General features: G+C 36.4%; 1 protein-coding gene and 1 pseudogene across 1 annotated transcript in view; both read left to right on the top strand.

Moving 5' to 3' along the window:
* Nucleotides 1-22,648, top strand: part of LOC120193516 (E3 ubiquitin-protein ligase RNF14-like) — a 31,785-nt gene that overhangs the window by 3,915 nt on the left and 5,222 nt on the right. The window lies entirely within an intron of this gene.
* Nucleotides 1,260-18,749, top strand: LOC120193588 (annotated as a pseudogene).

The following is a 22,648-nucleotide window of genomic DNA, read 5'->3' on the forward strand; positions in this document are numbered from 1 at the left end:
TAAGTTTGAGACATTTTTATTGGGTGTTGTAAATTGTTCAAGGAAAGATGGTTTGGTAATAATACAGTATCCAGGTTTGATGCTGGTGCTGGTTGTGCTGATTATTCATTTTTCACCTGAATTATACCAAATAAAAAGAGATCCTTCCACTCCCCACAATAAGACCCTCAATTAATAGAATGGCTTATTTATCCTTGTGCTATTCTCATTTTTTTATTATATGTAAAATTTGGCTATCCTTTTGTTTGTTTTTGGTTTGTCTTATTTTGGTCATTAGACCGTTAGTTCTCGTTATTTTATTGACGTGACATGTTAGTAAAAGAATTTTAGATAAAATTTTAATTTACACTAAATTTTAGATAGAATGTTAGTTTGACCCTTAAATCTAGTTAAAATTTTGGCCATGGATTGTTGTTCATCATTGTTGCTGGTCATTGTTTTGAGATTAAAGTTTCCGATGTAGGATTAATTTTCCCAAATGGAATTCTTTCGGGAAAGATTTTTTTTTAAAGAAAAAATATCTGTTTATTTTCGTTTGAAAACCATAAAATTATTTTTAAAAATTGAAAATTCTAAAATCTATTATATATTTAATTCAAAATTTAAGAAGAATAAAGTTTAATTTGAGAAGTTTAAAACAGGAGGGATTGAATTTGCCATTGGATAAAAAAATTGGAGGATGAGAATTAGATTTTTTAAATTCATATAATAATTTTTGAATTTTGTGCATGATAATTAAAAATATATGTTATAAGTGCATTAAATTCATGTAAACTTTATGCTAATATAATCTTTCTCATGTTGAATTATTTGAGGGATAGTGTCGATTTCTTATATATTTAAAAGGAATGAAAATTTGTTCATGATGAATTCTTCTCAAACAAAATTTTATAGTTTTATATTTCAATGTTGCTCATCTCTTACAACTAAATGATTACCTCAAAATCTTGGCATTTCTCCTTTATTTCTCTGTTTTATGGCAAAAGCAACCAGGCTTTAGTTGGAATATCTCAATCCTAAACCAGGCATTGGAGTATCTCAATCCTCGAGAGAATTAACTTTAATCAATATTTTTCAAGCTTGCTTTTTGCATATCATTTCACCATTACTTCCAACTGCCGAGAAAATGATCACCTGAACAGATTTGCAATAAAAGGGCTCATCTCCATCACTTATCTTCGCTTCCTAAACCTTCCCTTTCATTCATTTTCTTCAAATTGTCTTTTGTTCTTTGGTTTCCGTTTTTATTTGGGGTAAAAATGGAACCTTCGAGTAACAAGGACAGTGATCATACAAACAAGAAACAAGAAGAAAAGGAGCATCACAAAGTTCCGTTGTTGAAGTTGTTTTCATTTGCAGACTTTCACGAATATGTTCTTATGGCTTTGGGTTACATCGGTGCATGCGTGCATGGTGCACCTGTTCCGGTTTTCTTCGTCTTCTTTGGGAAATTGATTAACGTTGCCGGAATGGCTTATCTCTTCCCTAAAGAAGCTTTTCACAAAGTTGCAAAGGTAAATAAACAAAACTTGTTTACGTTTTGGTCAATCATTTTAAGCAAATTTGCTACTTACAAACTAAAGATTTTTACTATCTGTTCTTTTTTGGGCAGTACTCATTGGATTTTGTATATCTCAGTGTGGTTATGTTGTTTTCCTCATGGATAGGTTAGTGAAAATGTCTCTCCCAGCTCACGTGAAAACATCATTAATTATATATTTGATGATGTTTATATATGTAGATATAGAGGTGGCTTGTTGTATGCATACTGGAGAGCGACAGGCAGCGAAAATGAGGATGGCATATCTGAAGAGTATGCTGAATCAAGATATAAGTTTATTCGACACTGAAGCTTCAACCGGAGCAGTCATTTCTGCAATCACAAGTGATATTATTGTCGTCCAGGAAGCTCTTTCCGAGAAGGTAATTCATTTTCATCCCTTCTTTTCTTCTTTAGTCTTGTTTCTCAGTCTCATGATGGATGACAACGTGAGGAATGATGTCAGGTGGGCAATTTCATGCTTTACATAAGCAGGTTTATAGCGGGTTTCAGAATTGGTTTTGCTAGGGTATGGCAAATCAGTTTGGTAACACTGGCAATTGTCCCTCTGATTGCCGTCATAGGTGGCCTTTATGCTTATCTAGGAACTGGTCTTACTGCTAGAGTTCGAAACTCGTATGTCAAGGCTGGTGAAATTGTGGAAGAGGTGTAACACCCCAATTTAGGGGTTAAATTTTAGAATTATAAAGTGGTGGATTTAATTGGTATTTTGGAAGAAATTGAGAATTAAATTGTAAAATTTCAAAGTTAGAATACCATTTTATAAAGTGCAGGAAATTCAGTGACTAAACTCATGATTTGCCCATTTTTCTTTTGGAGAGAATTATAAACCTCTACCTCGTATGTTCAGCAGAAAATTTTTCATTTTTCCTCTCCCCGGTCAACGATTTTAAACTCCGATCTACTCACTGTACGACCACCGTTCGATAAACCAAAACCACCATTGTGTTCGTTGTCGAAAGATGAACAAAACCCCCAAACCTCTCGTCGTGAATCGATGTCGTTCATCGTTAATTTCAATCGGAAGTATCGTCGATTTTAACTCAATTTCCGTTGGTTTTCCGTCGATTCACGTAAATCCGACCATCCGTTTTCGACACCTCTCACACCATCGTGTTCCTTGCATCGTTCCGAGTCCACCGATGTCCTTCGTGTCTCCGTCATCGCCGACGCGTGTAGGGGTGAGAAAGTCAGAGTTTCCAACGTTTCAGAATTGAACTCTCTACCGTTCAAAAATGTGAACCGAGCTTGGAAAGTGTCTTAAAATGACTTAAAATAATTTTTAGAAAATTTTCGAGAATTTTTCGGACACCTTAACACTGTTCATGCGCCCCACGTGCCACCCCCTAAGAGTGGGTTTTGTCTGGCAGCTTGGTGAACAGTTAAGCCGAGCCGCTGAGCCAAGCCAAGCCGACTGAGTCAACCTGCACTGAGTTAACTCGACTGAGTTAACTCACTGGGTCAACCCGTTGACTTTGACCGAGTCAACATGTTAGCTGTTGACCGTTGACTTTGACCGAGCCAACCTGTTGACCGTTGACTTTGACCAAAAAGTCAAAAATTTCGAAAAATCATATTTTATGCTTTTTGATGTCCTGAGTTTGATTCGATCCGTTATTTACAATTAAGCTCCGTTTTTTAAGAAATTTGTATTGTTATGTATTTGAGGATTTATTGGAAGATAATTTCAAGATCAAGGGCATTCAAATGGAATTTAAATGGTCGATCAGTATGGCACGAAAATCGAGGTAATACATTACTACCTCTTTATGCTTTATGAAACATGTTGATAATTGATAAATGCATGAATGTATATGATTAGTCTATTATGCCTGTTTGATTATGGATGGATTCAAACCGAATACGGTTTAAGTGATAAATTAGTTAAGATTCTATGGAATTACAAGTCCTGTGATTAAGTGATAAAGGAATCAGTCATGAATATGTAAATTATAATTTATCTCATTAAAGGTACTTGGATGATAAATTATGATAATACTTCGATTAGTAAAATTACGAAATTACCCTTATGTTGTAAAAAGACAAGAATTTACCCTAGAAGTTGGATAAGAACTTTGTAAAGACATATTGATATGATGAAACTACAGATGTGCATAGAAAATGCTAGTTTTGCTTAGAAAATCTGGATAACTGATTTCTAAATGCAAGATGGCTTATACAAGATACGAGAAGTTTGATAAGGAATATTTTAAAGTTTAAAGAATATCCGGAAAAGAGGTAAACCCTAGAATCTCTAAATTATAATTATCTTTGTTAAGAGTTTTAATACCGAAATTATATGGTTAAGAAATTATGAAATTACCACTGAGAGGGAAAACAAGCCCGAATTGACCCTGAATGAAAAAGTATTCTAGAAGTCATACCTGAATGGATGAATTACTAGTTTCATCGTTAAATTATACATTTATACAGAAAATTCATGATAATTCGTAAATCTCCGAGTTATGAGTAAATACATGAAGAATAATTTATCGATGGTGCTCTTTTGATAGAATTGTTTGAAATGACTGAAAGAAATGATAAGTTTAAATTCGATAATAAGATCGGACGGAAGAAAATGATTGTAATACACTAGATCTGTAAAATGACCAAAATAACCCTGGAATAGAAATGACCCAAGAATATCACCAAGCTCAAGAATGATTAGATATCCTCTAGCTCTGAAATTAATGGAATAAAACTGAACACTAAAATGACCAAAATACCCTTATGGCCTAGACTAAGTAGATGTTTTGGATTAATTAAGGAATCCAAGTAAATATGGGTGTTGTACTACCCTTAAAAGTTCTGGAACACAACTTAAGTGAGTTGATCAGCCTTAATGATATGTCAGTACCTGAACTGTATATATATTACTTGAATGCGTGTTCACCTACTCAAGTTTGGCTCGATGATAATTTTGGAAGTATTCAGCTCAACTAAACTCTAGATCACATTCAGTACTAAAAGTTGGATATTTGTTCAACAAATCAACCACGAAGACCGAAGTGAACTGAACGAAAGTATAACATGTATCCGAAATTCAGAAACGTCCGAATTACTCTAGAAAACTCCGAAGGAACTGGAATGGATTTGACTACTAAATGAACTAAGTAACCTCAATGACTGAGGATTAAGTAAGTGATTTGGATAAGTCTGGAAACTCTGATGAGTTTACATAGTGTACAATTATTATGGGTTATGAACAAAAGAATCAAGTACGTCAGCATTTCATGATATCGTTGAAGCGTGGAAATGAATTAAAGACCATTGGAAGATCCATTCAACGATGACTCGAAAGATGATTTATGGACAATAATTATTGGTATTAAAGAGTGAATACCTGGAAGGACAACGAATGGACTGGTCAACATGCATTAGTTCTAGGAGTTGTTCAACTTAAGTTATTTCGATAATTCGATAGATCGACACAGACTGTAAATGTCTTGAACCTTCATTTCTTCCTTATCAGCTCAAACCTCATTCTGAATAACTAATGATTTCGTCAGTTATTGAACTCTTCCAATAGTGATTTTAAACTATTAGTATACTAAAGATATGTGTTTCTCTGCCTGATAAGATTATCCAGTACCTCTGAATAATATCTGTAAATTTTGGTGTGTTCCCTAATCACATGAATATTTTATCTGATTTCTGATTTGAATTATGTTATGATACCTGACCTGGATTCTAATATGATATTTGACATGGATTCTGATCTGTTACTTGACATGGATTCTGATATGATACTTGACCTAAATTATGTTTTGATTTTTGATATATCCGTTTAAGGACGGAATATATTTTATTTGGGGTATTGTTGGAGGAAGTATATCTACAGGCTCATCGGCTTGTGCTCAGGACCTTACTTGGTGTGCTGGTGGGTGTATGGTTCTGGGGAACCTACATATTATGGTGTGTTCGGTTAGAGGGATTACTATGGTTTTTGATAAATGTTTTATGGGAGGGTGTTGTTGGAGGAAGTTACCATTACTGCAGGCTCCTCTGCTTTGTACTCAGGGCCTTACTTGGTGTGTTGGTGGGTGTATGGTTTTGGGAACCTATACATTCTGGTGTGTTCAGTTAGAGGGATTACTATGGTTTTTGAATAAAAATATGTTTTAAACTTCTACTGTTTTAAAAAACTATGTATCTTTTCACTGGTTTTGTAGGAACACACTAGATAACCTATTTTAATCTCCTGAACTAAGTCATTCAAAATATTTCTCTGAACTGAAAGCTTATTGTCCGTTACCACCTGAAATATCAGTAGGATCTCCGCTCAACATAAAAAATTGTAGATGTTCGAAACCAATAAGGAAATATATGTTTATGTGTATCTGCACCTTTTTCAGTATCATCTGGTAGTTCTGTATTACTGAGCTTTCCAAAGCTCACTATGTTACTCACCTTCTCAGGTTAAAAGTATCGTACCAGTGCATCTATCGACATCAGTAAAGAAGTTCTTCCGGCGTTGCTTGTAGAGAATGATACATGTGATTAGGGGGTGTGTAATTGTATTTTGTTTTATATATGAGCCTGAAAGTCTGTTTTATCTCTACATATTGATAAATGATTTTATGAGTTACATGTTTTAAATAAAAGTTTTAAATTTCCGCTACTTTTATAGTGGGTCACTCCGGTGGCCCTAATGTGACACTTCAGAACGGATCGTGTTATCAAGTGATATTATATTCGTCCATGAATCTCTTTCCGAGAAGGTAATTCATATTCATTCTTTCTCTTCTTCTTTAGTCTTGTTTCTCAATCTTATGATGGATGACAACGTGGGGAATAATGTCAGGTGGCCAATTTCATGCATTACATAAGCAGGTTTATAGCGAGTTTCAGCATTGGTTTTTCTAGGGTATGGCAAATCAGTTTGGTAACACTGTCAATTGTCCCTCTGATTGCCGTAGTAGGTGGCCTTTATGCTTATGTGGCAATTGGTCTTACAGCTAGAGTTCGAAACTCGTTTGTCAAGGCTGGTGAAATTGTAGAAGAGACCATTTTTCTTTTTTAATCTCCCATGCATTAAGACATTTAGAGTGAAAATTGATCGGAACAGATAATACTATAGATTTGAGACATAACTTTTCAGGTGATCGGAAATGTTCGAACATTCCAAGCATTTGCAGGGGAAGAAAGGGCAGTGAAATCATATAAAGAAGCAGTGAAGAACACTTACAAGTATGGTAAAAAAGCTGGCTTAATCAAGGTACTAGGAATGGGTTCTATGCACTATGTGCTTTTCTTTTCATGGGCTTTGCTCGTTTGGTTCACCAGTATAGTGGTTCATAGGAACATTGCAAATGGTAGGGATTCTTTCACTACCATGCTTGTTGAATAATCAGGTAAAGAAAATAGAAAGAACACAAGAATTTTAACGAGGTTCAGTAATGTGCTTACATCCTCGTTGCCTTAGGCGGCGCTAGAATTTTTATTTAATTCAATGTCTCATAGGTTTAGGTTACATCTCATTTTATAATAAATAAACTCTGATAAATATTTACAAAAATAACCCTATATCGTACCGCGAGGGATGCACCCCAACCCACATAATCGTAACCCCCACTACGAGACTTTTTTTTGTAAGGACAAATGATGTTCGCTTCGCTCACTCTGCTCCATCATCTGTCATCTGGTATATTTATGAGTCATACCTAACAAATCTCCACCTTTGCGAATATCTTTCCCCTTAGAAAACATTCAATGTGGGTTGGGTTACATTACTTCTTTAACAACTCGAAACATTCAACAAGTCTAAGCAATGCATGAACTTGTCTGTCGTAACTGTCTTGGTGAACATATCAGCGACATTCTCATCAGTATGTACTTTCTGAAACAAAATCTCTCCAGATGCAACCAATTCTCTGATCTTGTGAAACCTTAAATCAATATGCTTAGTTCTAGCACGATATACCTGATTCTTAGCTAAGTGAATAGTACTTTGATTATCACAAAGAAACTAAACTCCACCTTGCTGAACACCCAACTCATTCACTAAACCAGTAAGCCATAAATCTTTTTTTGCAACCTCAGTTGTAGATAATGTCACAACAGATTGAACAGTAGACTTCCAACAAATAGGCCCTCCACCAAGAGTAAAGACATACCTTGTCGTAGATCTTCTATTATCCAAGTCACTAGCATAATCTGAATCCACATATCCTACAACCAATAGATTATCCCGCTGACTACAAAAAACAATTCCATGTCCTATAGTACCCTTTAAGTACCTAAAGATCCACTTGACTGCTTCCCAATATTGCTTACCAGGTTTAGACATATAATTACAAACTTGACTAACAACATAAGCTAAATCAGGACGAGTACATACCATTGCATACATCAAGCAGCCAAAAACATTAGAATACGGAACCTTTGTCATATTTTCAGCTTCCTTATCTGTCTTAGGGCACTGTTTTGATGAGATCTTAAAGTGATTCACCAATGGAGTGTTCATTGGTTTTGCGTTGCTCATCGCAAACCTTTCTAGCATTTTCTCAACATAACCCCATTAAGATAGCCACAGTTTCCTTGAGTCTCTGTCCCAGCAAATTTCCATTCCAAGAATTTTCTTTGCAGTACCTAAATCATTAATATCAAATTCCTGACTCAATAAATTTTTCAAACCGATAACATCATCCATGTTCTTCGCAGCAATTAACATATCATCAATATACATTAACAGAAAAATAAAAGAACCATCATCAAGGCTCTTAACATATACACAACAATCATACTCACATCTCTTGTAGCCAATCTTGATCATATAGGAGTCAAACCGTTTGTACCATTGTCTCAGAGACTGTTTTAACCCGTACAAAGATTTCTTCAATATGCAAACTAAATACTCGTTTCCAGGTTGAGTGAAACCTTCAGGCTGTTGCATGTAGATCTGCTCCTCTAAATCACCATGCAAAAAAGCAATTTTAACATCCATCTGCTCTAAATGCAAATCCCAACTAGCCACCAATGCAAGTACTGCTCGGATTGAAGTGTGCTTGACCACATGAGAAAAAATTTCATTATAATCAACTCCTTTCTACTGTGAAAAACCCTTTGCTACCAAACGAGCCTTGAACTTCTCCCCCACTTTTTCCGTTACTGTTGGTTTTTTCTTATACAACCATTTGCAACCAATAGGCTTCTTACCCTCAGGAAGGCGAACTAAATCTCATATACAATTGTGATTCAAAGACTTCATCTCTTCAACCATGACAACCATCCACTTGTCATTTTCTTGACTAGTAACATCATCATGAAAAGTAACTGGATCATCACTGCTAACAATAAGTGCAAAAGAGGCCAATTCTTCAAAACCCAATATGTTCAGAGGCTTTATATTTGTTTGTCTCACCCTGTCTATGGCAAGACTATAATCATGCAAATCATCTGTAACGGAAGTACCATAAGTCAATTGAGAAGTTTTTGTTTTCTCAATTGGAAACTGCTCGAAATCCACTACTGTTGTGTCTTTCTTTTGCTGCAACATGGACTTTTCATCAAAAACAACATCTATACTGATCACAATTTTCTTCATAACTGGATCCCAGAACTTGAATTCTTTGACACCTTTCTTGTAACCCAGAAAAATGCACTCCTTCAATTTTGCATCAAGTTTAGATCTCTCATCAGCAGGTACATGCAAATAAGTAGGACAACAAAAAATTTGTAAGTAATCAAAAGTAACATCATGACCAGTCCATACCTCTTATGCAACTTTCCCAGTCAATGATGCCCTTGGCGATCTATTGATAAGATAACAAGCCATGTTAACAACCTCAGCCCAGAAGTGTTTGGGAAGCCCCACATTCAACCGCAAACATCTGGCTTTTTCATTCAATGACCTGCTCATCCGTTCTGCAACACCATTCTATTGTGGTGTCTTACGCACTGTAAAATGCCTCTTAATCCCATACTCCTTATAGAAGTTTAGAGACTCTGAATCTGTGTACTCCATACCATTGTCAGACCATAAACACTTGATTTTTCGTCCTGTTTGGTTTTCTACCTCAGCTTTCCACAGCTTGAACTTCTAAAAAATGTCAGACTTCTGTTTCAAAAAATACACCCAAACTTTCCGTGAAAAATCATCAATAAAAGTAACATAATACCTAGATCTACCCAAATACGATGTCGTGGAAGGCCCCTATACATCAAAATGGACATAATAAAAAATCCATTCAGTTGTGTGCTTCCCTGTCTTGAAACGAACGTTAGTCTGTTTACCAAGAACACAATACTTGCAAAAATCGAGCTTACATCTTTTAACACCATGCAACAGATTTCTTTTATGTAATTCAGCCATACCACGTTCACTAAGATGAGCAAGAAGCATATGCCACAATTTGGTAGTATCATCACAAGACTCAATAGAATGAACTCCACCTACAACGATACTCCCTAATAATCTGTAAATATTATCTGCAGTCATCTTTCCTTTCATCACAGTCAAAGCTCCTTTAACAATCTGAATGGTTTCCCTATCCTCATCAGCCTTAGGGATAAAACCATTCTTGTGCAAAGTGCCCAAAGAAATCAAATTATTCTTCAAATATGGGATAATTCGAACACCACATAACGTCCGAACAGAACCATCATACATCTTAATTATGACATCACCAATACCAACAATATTGCAACATCGATCATCACCCAAATAAACAGAACCAGAATCAACCGACCTGTTTGTCGAAAACCATTCCCTATTTGGCGTGATATGATAAGAACATCCAGAATCAAGAATCCAAGCATTCATAAATTGAGCCGTTGAAATAGAGAACATATCACCCTCACTGCAATTAGAATGACCACATTCACAGACTTGGATGAGTCATCACGCTTCTCTTTAGTATGCCTTTTCAACTTCGGATAATCTCGCTTCATATGCCCCGCCTATTTGTACTTGTAATAGTAAATTGTCTTTTTATCCCTAGATTTGGATCTGAAATTCCGCTTCCCAGACCATGCCTTCTCTAGCTTCCGTCCACGGTCTCGATTACCCTTGACATATAAACTATCAGCTTGAGTGTTTTCCCCTGCATTTTGCTTCCATTGGTTGTGAGCCAACAAGGTTGCAATAATCTCCTCAACTTTGATAGTCTCTTTTCCATATGTAAGAGTAGTCACCATGGTTCGTAAGAGGGTGGAAACGAACATAACAGAATTATCGCTTTGTCTTCATCCTCAATTTTCACATCAAGCCGAGCCAAATCAGAAATGATTTGATTGAAGACATTCACGTGTTGCGCCAAATCATGATCATCCTACATCTTCAGCCCATACAATCGTTGTTTTAGATAAAATTTAGTCGTTAAGGATTTGGACATAAACTGACTTTCCAACTTCTTCCAAATTTCATCTGGAGACGACAAATGCATGACAAGATACATGAACTCGTTCGCCAAACATAATCGTATGGTTCCTGCCGCTCGCTGCTGCAATTCTTCTCAATCTTCCTCCTCCATCGACGCCGGCTTTGTAGATCGCAAAGCCTTCAGGATCCCTTGCTGCGCCAACAGATCATTCACCCTTGTTTGCCATAATCTGAAGTTACCCTGACCATCGAATTTCCCAACTTCGAATTTGGCTCATGACATCTGATACCAATTGTTGAATAATCGGGTAAAGAAAATAGAAAGAACACAAGAATTTTAATGAGGTTCAGTAATGTGCTTACGTACTCGGTGCCTTAGGTGACGCTAGAATTTTTATTTAATTCAATGTCTCATAGGTTTAGGTTACATCTCCTTTTATAATAAATAAATCATGATACATATTTACAAAAATAACCCTGTATCGTACCGTGGGGGGAATCGTAACCCCCACTACGAGACTTTCTTTGTAAGGACAGATGATGTTCGCTTCGCTCACTCCGCTCCATCCTCTGTCCTCTTTACCGATATATTTATGAGCCATACCTAACAATTCTCACTGTTGTCATCTCCGGCACGTAAGTTATTTTATCCTCCTATGAAAACTCAATATATAGAAGTTCTGAAAATTTGTTGTAATTCCTTGGTTTTGTTGTGTTGCAGGTCAGTAGGAATGGCAGCACCGGACATCTCAGCATTTATTCGAGCAAGGGTTGCTACGTACCCCATATTTGAGATGACATAGACAAATGCCATAAGCAAAATAGACTACAAACTAAGCAAAGTGGAGGATCACATTGAATTCAAGAACGTGTTGTTCAGTTACCCGTCTCGTTCAGATATAGTAATCTTCAATAGGTTCAACCTCAACATACCTGTTGGCAATATTGTAGCTCTTGTGGGAAGGAATGGCTCCGGAAAGAGGACAGTAATATCATTGATTGAGAGATTTTATGAGCCCCTTGTAGGGGAAATTTTATTGGATGGGAATAATGTTAGGGACCTTGATCTCAAATGGCTTAGACAACGCATTGGTTTGGTTATTCAGGACCCAGTTCTTTTCGCAACAACGATTAGGGAGAATATTCTTTACGGAAAAGATGATGCTACACTTGAAGAGATAATTCGTGCCGTAAAACTTGCGGAGGCCATTGTGTTTATTAATAATCTCCCTGATAGATTTGAGACTCAGGTACTCTAACATGAGTTTTCTTTGGAAGCAACTTGTATGATCATCCATTTGTAAAACATTTTTGTCTTGCATAGCAAGAACTACGAATTCACTTCTCTAAAAGATCACTTCGGAAGTGCAGGTTGGTGAGAGATACAACTATCAGGTGGACAGAAACAAAGGATTGCGATATCTCGGGCAATAGTGAAGATTATGTTGGGAAATAAACAAGTAACGAGTAATTTCCCTATAACCATATTAGTGAGAATGCAAAATAAAGGCGGAAAAATAATACCCGAAATTGATAACGGAGTTCAACCAATTTGCTTACGTCTCTGGGCTGCTGCAGATCTTTTACTAAGAGAGACAATTTACAAGTGTTTACAAAACACTCACTACTCACAAGAAAGCTCTCTAGTATTGGGAGAAAGAAATGATTTTTGGGATCTTGGGATGATTTTGAAGCTAAATGAGCTAGGGTATTTATAGTTGAAGCTTAAGGACTAATATTGTAAATACCCTAAAGTATGTATTGGATAAAATGTAATTAACCATATTACATTTTAATTAAAAAATTAGGGCACCGAATTTTTGTTGAAAACGTGCATAGGCGGTGCCCCCTCCCACCATTGTTGACTTTACAATTGTTGAAAAACTTCAGCCCCTGCCCCCCTTTATTGAAAATCCGTTCTGCTGCCTTTGTTGAAAAACAATGTCCCCACTTTCTGACTTTTACTTTCAACAATCTCTCACTTGAAGACTGATTTTAATCTGTCTTAACACCTCGATCAATGCATCAGCTTTTCTAGTCTTGTTACTCTAGCATGCCAACTAAAGTTGAACACAACTTCAGTTTTTCCGTGGTCACCGTCTTTGTCAACATGTCTGCCGGATTTTGAGCTCCACTAATCTATTCAAGTTTCAAAATCCCATCTTCCAGAAGAGACCAGATAAAATGATATCGCAATTGTATGTGCTTCTTCTTGGAATGAAAAGACAGATTCTTCGCTAGATGGATAGCACTTTGACTGTCGCAATATAAGACATTGTTTTCTTGTTTCTTGCCTAACACTTTGCTGGCTTCCGTAACAGAAAAATATTCTGCTTCAGTTGTGGAGAGAGCAACTATCTTCTATATTGAGAAACCCAACTCACTGTAGTACCTCCTAGAGTATAGACATACTCTGTAGTGCTCATTCTGATGTTAACATTTTCGACTAGGTTAGCATCTACATAGCCTATCAGTATCGTATCTCCACCTTTGAAACAAAGTGCTTTGTTTATAGTACCCCGCAGATATTTGAGGATCCATTTGACTGCTTCCCAGTGTACTTTGCCTGGATTATTCATGTACCTGCTAACAGCTCCCATTGCATGAGAAATATCTGGTCTAGTACAAACCATGGCATATATTAGACTTCCAATTACTGAGGTATACGACACCTTCACCATGTATGCACGTTCTTCCTCCGTCTTTGGTGACTGTTCTTTGGAGAGTCTAAAATGAACACCTAAAGGTGTACTTACTGGTTTAACATCTTGCATGTTGAACCTGGAGAGTACTTTGTCTCAGCCTGTGACAACATCAAAGTCACCGACTTTGTCTCTCTTGATCCTCATCCCAAGAATCTGCTTTGCAGCGCCCAGATCTTTCATTGCAAACTGCTTCAAAATTTTTTGCTTCAAGTTTATAATCTCTTGCATGTCTGATCCTGCAACGGGCATGTCATCAACGTACAACAATAAAATAATGAAGCTATTGTCGAACCTCTTGATGTAGCAACAATGATCTGCTTGGCATATGGTAAAACCACTGCTACTCATGAAGCTATCAAACTTCTTGTATCACTGTCTAGGAGCTTGTTTTAAACCATACAAGTTCTTCTTCAACCTGCATACCAGGTTTTTCTTGCTTGCCTCTAGGAAGCCTTCTGGCTGCCTCATATAGATTTCTTCCTCTAAATCACCATGAAGGAAAGCTTTCTTTACATCTAATTGCTCAAGATGTAAATTCTCTGCAGCTACAACTTTCAACACCAGTCTGATTATAGACAGTTTTACGACTAAAGAGAAAATTTCATTGTAGTCAATACCTTCTTTTTGATGAAAGCCTTTGACAACCAATCTTGCTTTGTAGTGTTTGCTCCCATCGTGCTCCTCTTTGATCCTGTAAATCCACTTGTTATGAAGCGCTTTCTTGTCTGGTGGTAATTCAGCTAATTTCAATATCTGATTTTACATAAGCGAGTCCATCTCATCTTTCATGGAAGACTCCCACTTGACTGAATCCTCCACTTGTATTACTTCATCATAGCACTCTGGTTCACCATTGTCAGTCAGCAACAAGTAGTCCAAAGAAAGAGAATACCGTTGGGTTGGTTTAGGAATTCTGGAGGAGCATCTTAGTTCCGGTGTGCCTGGTTCTTCTTGAACTGCTTCAGGACTAATTTGAACATCATTTCCGGAAATCTCCTCAAACTCAGAAAATTCCTTTGTTTCAGCTTCGGTATTGGAGCTGCTTGATTCTACAGTTGACCTATCTTTGTACATCACATTCTCATTGAAAATGACATCTCTGCTTCTGATGATCTTCCGATTTTCATAGTCCCAAAACCGATAACTGAACTCATCATCTCCATAACTAACAAAGGTATATTTGTTGGACTTAGCATCAAATTTACTTCTTTCAGCAGAGTCTATATGTACATAAGAAATACAACCAAACACTCTTAAGTGTGAAAGGTTTATTTCTTTCTTGCTCCAAACTTCCTCTGGTATTCTACCATCCAAAGGAACTGAGGGCCCACAGTTGATCAGGTAAGTTATAGTATTGATAGCTTCAGCCCATAGAAATTTGGGTAATCTGGCATGTATCCTCATGCTTCTGGCACGTTTATTCAGAGTTCTGTTCATACGCTCTGCTACGCCATTCTGCTGCGGTGTCATGGGAACTGTTGTCTCCATCTTGATCCCATTGTTTGCGCAGAAATCTCTGAATCTTCTATTTCTGTACTCTCCTCCATTGTCAGACCTCAACCGCTTGACTTTCAGACTAGTCTCATATTCCACCATGGCCTTCCATTTTCTTAAGGTATCAAAGACTTCTGATTTCTTCTTCAGAAAATAAACCCACACCTTCATTGTAGAATCATCGATGAAGGTGACATAATATAATGAGCCTGCAAGAGATGGAACTGGAGATGGTCCCCATACATCATTATGAACCAATTCTAACTTTTCAGCCTTGGGTGTCTTACTAATCTTTGCAAATTTGACTTTCTTTTGTTTGCCAAAGATGCAATCCTCACATAGTTTGACATCTACATTCTTTAGATCCGGCAGCTTCCCTTTTGAAAAAAGTGTCTTCATCCCTTTCTCGCTCATATGACTAAGCCTTTGGTGCCATATGTTTGATTTTCCATCAGCATCTTCTGTAGCAATGATATTTTCTAAGTTTGAGGTTACATAGAGAGTACCAGTCTTCTTACCACGAGCAATGACAAGTCCTCCATAAGACCTGCCGTGGTCTTTTCCTTTGCTATGTTGAAAGCAACATTGCGGGATAACGTCAGTCGGATAACTCCGAGGGTCTGTCTGTCGAGAAGAGCCCAGTCTTCATTCTTCATGCCCTCTGGTTGCTTTCCTAAGAGAGGTTGATATAGATTTTTCTGGTGCAGAAAATCTTCAATCTGCATCTTCCAAAAGCTAAAGTCCGCACCATTGAACTTTTCAATTTTCATATTCCCTTCGTCTATAGTCATCGCTCCCACTCGAATCTGGCTTCTTTGAATCGTTCTGATAAATTTTCGCGAACCGCCGTGTATTAGAACACCTCCGTCAACAAATTCGTATAGCCGACAAAATTTCACTATTCACGAAATTCACTATTCACGTGAATAGTAATGAATAGTACCTCACAAAAAATTAATAAAATTCACAACCAAAAGCTCTGATACCAATTGTTAGGAAATAAACAAGTAACGAATAACTTCCCTATAACCAAATTAATGAGAATGCGAAATAAAGGCGGAAAAATAATACCCGAAATTGATAACGGAGTTCATCCAATTTGCTTACGTCTCCGGACTGCTGCAGATCTTTTACTAAGAGAGAAAATTTACAGGTGTTTACAAAACACTCACTACTCACAAGAAATCTCTCTAGTATTGGGAGAAAGAAATGATTTTTGGGATCTTGGGATGATTTTGAAGCTAAATGGGATAGAGTATTTATAGTTGAAGCTTAAGGACTAATATTGTAAATACCCTAAAGTCTGCAATGGCTAAAATGTAATTAACCCTATTATATTTTAATTAAAAATTGGGACACCGAATTTTTGTTGAAAACGTGCATAGGCGGTGCCCCTCTCCCACCATTATTGACTTTACAATTGTTGAAAAACTTCAGCCCCTACCCCCTTTGTTGAAAATCCGTTCTGCTGCCTTTGTTGAAAAACAATGTCTCCACTTTCTGACTTTTACTTTCAACAGAATCCATCTATTCTTCTACTTGATGAAGCAACAAGTGCACTTGATGCAGAATCTGTGAAGTGTGTGCAGGGGGCACTTGACCATGTGATGGTGGGACGAACCACGGTCGTGGTGGCTCATCGACTTTCTACAATTAGGAATGCATATGTGATAGTTGTTGTTCAAAGTGGGAAGATTGTAGAAACTGGCAGCCATGATGAGCTCATTTCAAATCCTAACAGTGCCTATTCGTCACTCATTCAGCTTCAAGAGACAGCATCATTGCAACGATACCCTTCACATAATCATACGATGAGTATGCCACTAAGGTACATTAACAATGAATTTAATTGTCCTTTCAAAATATGGAGTTAATTTATCTAGTTTTAAGCCGAAAGTTAGTCATAAAGGACTTAATTTGCACCAGGCAGTCTAGCATGTTTTATGTATGCTATTCTAGTAAGAATAAGAATTCATTAATCAGAACTTTGTTTGTTTTGGACCCTTCAACATCTTTATAGCTCGAGTTATTCACGAGAATTATCCCGAACATGGACAAGCTTTGGAACAAGTTTTCATTCTGACAAGGACTCCGTATTAAGCCATGTGGGTGTTGAAGCAATAGATACCGTGACTGGTGTTATGGCGTTTTTGGCACCGTTGCTGCCTTAATCGCTAGAGCTCAGATGCATCTCTTTGCTCTTGGTGTTTCTCAAGTTCTTGCATCCTATTACATGGACTGGGAAACAATGTGCCGTGAAGTCAAGAGGGTTTCTGTCCTATTTTGCTGTGATGCAGTAATAACCATCATCGTTCAGGGAATTGAGCACTTGTGTTTCAGTATCATGGGAGAGCGCCTCACTCTTCGTGTGCGTGAAGTGATGTTTTCTGGTAATATGTGATCTAATCCTAGCACTCCTTATTCTAGCCACCCGTAAAAGTCGTGTTTTTACTTAATTTTATTTTTGCATCCATTTTGAAGACTGAAATCGGATGGTTCGACGACTTAAACAACTCAAGTTCCATGCTTGCATCACGGCTAGAGAGTGATGCAACGTTTTTAAAAGCTGTAGTTGTCGACCGGTCAACGATTCTCATTCAGAATTTAGGTTTGATCGTTGTTGCCTTCATCATTGCATTCATCTTAAACTGGAGAATCACACTTGTTATCCTGGCCACCTTCCCATCGATCATAAGTGGTCACATTAGCGAGGTTTGCATCATTCCCAATATTAATCTGTATAAACTCAAAAGTTATAGATAGGAATCTAGTGATATTCTTCCCATCATTCAGAGCCTATTCTTGCAAGGCTATGGAAGTAACTTGAGCAAAGCATATCTAAAAGCAAACATGCTTGCCGGTGAGGCTGTCAGCAATATTCGAACTGTTGCTGTATTTTCTGCTGAGGAAAAGATCATTGATCTTTGCCCCCATGAGCTGGTAGAGCCTTCAAAGCGTTCGTTTAAACGTGGTCAAATTGCCTGGATATTCTATGACATTTCCCAGTTCTTCATCTTCTCATCTTATGGCCTTGCCTTATGGTATGATGGTTGAGCTTCATAATAGTTAATTAATGAGCAATGAGCACTGCAATAACTAATACATTGCGGTTAATTTGTGCAGGTATGGGTCTGTGTTAATGGGGAAGGAGCTAGCTAGCTTTAAATCTGTGATGAAATCATTTATGATTTTGATTATAACTGCATTTGTCATGGGAGAAACTTTGGCATTGGTTCCTGATATTCTAAAAGGGAACCAAATGGTAGCATCAGTGTTTTGAGATCATGGACAGGAAGACGCAGGTCACTGGGGATGCTGGTGAAGAACTAACAAATGTGCAAGGTACAATCGATCTAAGGGGTGTCCAGTTATTTATCCATCAAGGCCAGACGTAGTCATTTTCAACGACTTTAATCTAATGGTGCGTTCAGGCAAGAGTATGGCACTGGTGGGGCAAAGCGGATCTGGTAAATGTCGGTTCTTGCTCTTATACTTCGATTCTAAGATCCAACAGCTGGGTAAGTGATGATTGATGGTGAGTTTTTCTCCTGAAAATCTTGAAATCCTACTAGTGAATTACTTATTTCAACCATTCATTCATTTAATCCTTGTCAAATCCTTAACAGGCAGAGATATACGGAAACTGAAGCTCAGTTTTGCATGGTGATGGGCTTTGGTAACTGTCCACTTTTGCATGGAAGCAAATAGCTGAAATTGGGGATCATGGAGAAGGTAGAAAATTTAATTTGATGTGTCAAATTAAGAAAGGCTAAATTACAAGATTAACTACTTTCGTTTAATTTTTATACATTTTTCCTCGTTAAATTTAAAAATATTTGATCACTTTTATTTTTTATTTAAATCATATGTGATCATTGAGAATTGATTGTTGTTAGACCTTTAACGAATTGCTAAGGCGACATAATAAAATTATAAAAATAAAAAGGTAAACTACACAAATAGTCACTAATGTTTGAGTAAGTTTATGTTTTTCCACTAAAATTTCAAAAGTAACAAATTGGTTAGTAAAACATCAAATAGGTCATTGAAAAATGATTTTATATTTAGTTTACCCCAAAAGTTTTCTATTTTCCCAATATTTATATATATACTTTTTAAATTTTAAAAATAAAGCTTAGAAATTAATTTTTTTTGAACATGAAGCAATCGAATATTTCGAATTATAAACAAAAAATTAGAAAGTTTTTGGAACAAATTAGATATAAAATCATTGTTCAATGACCTATTTGATATTTTATGGACCAATTTTTTACTTTTGAAACTTAAGTGAAAAATGAGACTTACTCGAACATTATTAACTATTTTTGAAGTTTACCCTTTTTAGTTTTATAAATCCATTGTCACATCAGCAATCTGTTAGAGGTTTAATGATAATTAACCCTTAATGATCACATCAAAATTAAATAAAAACGAAAGTGATAAAATATTAATGAAATAAAAATAAAAGAGACTATATATTATGTTTTTTTAATTCAACGAGGAAAAATGTACAAAACTTAAACGAAAGTGATTAACCATGTAGTTTACCCATTTAGAAATTATGTGAAGAATTTTATAAGCGGTAAATTTGAGTTTTAAAATTTTAACTACTATTTTTTTTAAATGCGGGGTAAATATTTTCTTAAAGAGTGTCAATTTTTTTTAGAGAAAATAACCTCAGTGACCGAAAATGCCTTATAATATACGATTTTGACCAACTTTTTTTGATTTGCCAAGATGACCAACAAAATCGCAATGCGATCTCTAAATCGCAACGCGATCTCCAGTATCGTAAATCAGTCAACGCGATTTTTACTATCGCATTGCGATTTTCCAAATTCGCGTTGCGATTTTAGAAAATCGCAATGCGAATATGTAAATCGCAACGCGATATTCAGTATCGCAAATCAGTTTCCAGATTTGCAACGCGATTTTGACTATCGCATTGCGATTTTCCAAATTCGCGTTGTGATTCTGACTATCGCAACGCGATAATACAGAATCGCGTTGTTGCGATTTTAGAAAATCACAATGCGAATATGTAAATCGCAACGCGATCTCCAGTATCGCAAATAAGTTTCCAGATTCGCAACGCGATTTTGACTATCGCATTGCAATTTTCCAAATTCGCGTTGCGATTCTGACTATCGCAACGCGATAATACAGAATCACGTTGTTGCGATTTTAGAAAATCGCAATGCGAATATGTAAATCGCAACGTGAATTTGGAAAATCGCAATGCGATAGTCAAAATCGCGTTGCGAATCTGGAAACTTATTTGCGATACTGGAGATCGCGTTGCGATAGTCAGAATCGCGTTGCGATTTACATATTCGCATTGCGATTTTCTAAAATCGCAACAACGCGATTCTGTATTATCGCGTTGCGATAGTCAAAATCGCAACGCGAATTTGGAAAATCGCAATGCGATAGTCAAAACCACGTTGCGAATCTGGAAACTGATTTACGATACTGGAGATCGCGTTGTGATAGTCAGAATCGTGTTGCGATTTACATATTCGCATTACGATTTTCTAAAATCGCAACGCGAATTTGGAAAATCGCAATGCGATAGTCAAAATCGCGTTGCGAATCTAGAAACTGATTTGCGATACTGGAGATCGCGTTGCGATAGTCAAAACCACGACCACGACCCGACACGAGACGAGACGGGACGGGACTGGACGGCGGCGGCGGCGCGCGAGAGTTCCCCTTGTTCTCTTCCACCTAACAAGGAAGTGGGAAATCCAAGCCTTAAATACTCATTCCCAATAGTGTTTGCAATACTATGTGGGATTGAGCATTGCAAACACTTGAGAATCTTTTACACTATCACAACACATTCTTTATTGTTTCAAACTAAAATCTTACAAATGGGTTGGGAATCTTTTACACTATCGCAACACATTCTTTATTGTTTCAAACTCCACGTGAATTTGGAATAGTTAAAATATAAAATTATTTTGGATTTTTCACTATCGCAACATTTTTTCACTATCGCAACAACACGTTTTTCAAACTCTCGCAACACATTTTAACTATCGCAACACATTTTAACTATCACAACACATTTTTCAAAATCACGTTGCGAATCTGGATATTCGCGTTGCGAATTTGAAAACTGAGTTGAAAAATTAGAGTTCGCGTTGCGATTTTGTTGGTCATTTTGGCAAATCCAAAAAAAAATAGTTAAAATCGTATATTATAAGGCATTTTCGGTCACTGAGGTTATTTTTTTTTTTAAAAGGATGTCATTTTTTTCTTTTATATTATATATATATATATATATATATATTTATATGGGAAAAATTATGAACTTTTGGGGTGCCAATTGACATCCCTCAGCTGATACTGGCTCCGACAGTGATCATCATGCTTGCTAGTTTTTACATTCGAGCATGAAATGGGGACACCAGCAGTCGGGTTATTATGCATCAGTGATTGTGCAACATCAGTGATTGTGCAACATCAGTGATTGTAGTTTGATTAGGTCGTAACAACAAAGTCTCTAATGTAATAGATGGGAGCTGATGAGGTGAGAGAGGCGGGGAGGGGAGGAATACGATGGTGGTGGTGAGTAATTTTTAAAAAATATATAAATTAAAAAGATTTTGAGATAAATTAGATATAAATCATTATTTAAGGATATATTTGACGTTTTAATAGTAATTTAGATATAAAGATAAACATTAACATTGTCACGCTATCAATTTAAAGAGAATGATTGTAGAATGACCACTTTATAACAAGTTGATAATAAATTTGTAACTTTTGAAACTTTAATGAAATTTTTTTTACTCAACCTTTAATAATCATTTGTGTAGTTTACCCTAAAATCTTTCTCCTGTTGAATTATTTGAGAGATACAAGATAGGTTTTGATGTAAGAGAGGGGTGCCGATTTCTTTTAGATATAAAAAAGGACATAAAGACAACATGGAGAAAGTTGGGACAAGGCTTGCTTTTGTCACCTGTCAAAACTGAATAGCCATTGAAGATACATAACCATTGTCATTAAGCTCCCATTGTCCCATACATACCCCATCCTTTTCCCAAAGTCAATTATACATGTCCTTAGGGAGGATGGTTCTAGGGATGGACAGAACCGGTTGTTCCTGAAAAAAATTAATTTTTTATATTTTAAATATTTTTTATTTTTTAAAATATTATAATTTTTTTTAAATATTAGAGAATTCATTATTTAATATAAAATACACTCGTTCCTACGTGAACCTTCCCATTTTTCAATAAAACGAAAAGCCCTTGCTTTTTTAAAGCAATGCTCCATAAAAAATTAGAACCCTTAAGCACGTTCCAGATCAACTGTCCTTCACCAAAAGCATAGTTGATATTCCAACTTTACAACCGCATTTACATGCAAATTTTAACTCTTCCATTGGATTCAAACAAATCATAACAGTAATAGATGTATATTTCGAAATTTAAATTTTATTCCACTAATTATTTATTTTACCAGTTATATCCATTCTAAAATTTTATTTGTATTTATCTTTAAAATTATTTTTTGGAGTATTTTAATCCATTGCTCTAAAGATTGTTAACAATT

The sequence above is a fragment of the Hibiscus syriacus genome, unplaced genomic scaffold, assembly GCF_006381635.1.
Source record: "Hibiscus syriacus cultivar Baekdansim isolate YM2019G1 unplaced genomic scaffold, ASM638163v2 tig00116996_pilon, whole genome shotgun sequence".
In the NCBI taxonomy this organism is placed as follows: domain Eukaryota; kingdom Viridiplantae; phylum Streptophyta; class Magnoliopsida; order Malvales; family Malvaceae; genus Hibiscus; species Hibiscus syriacus.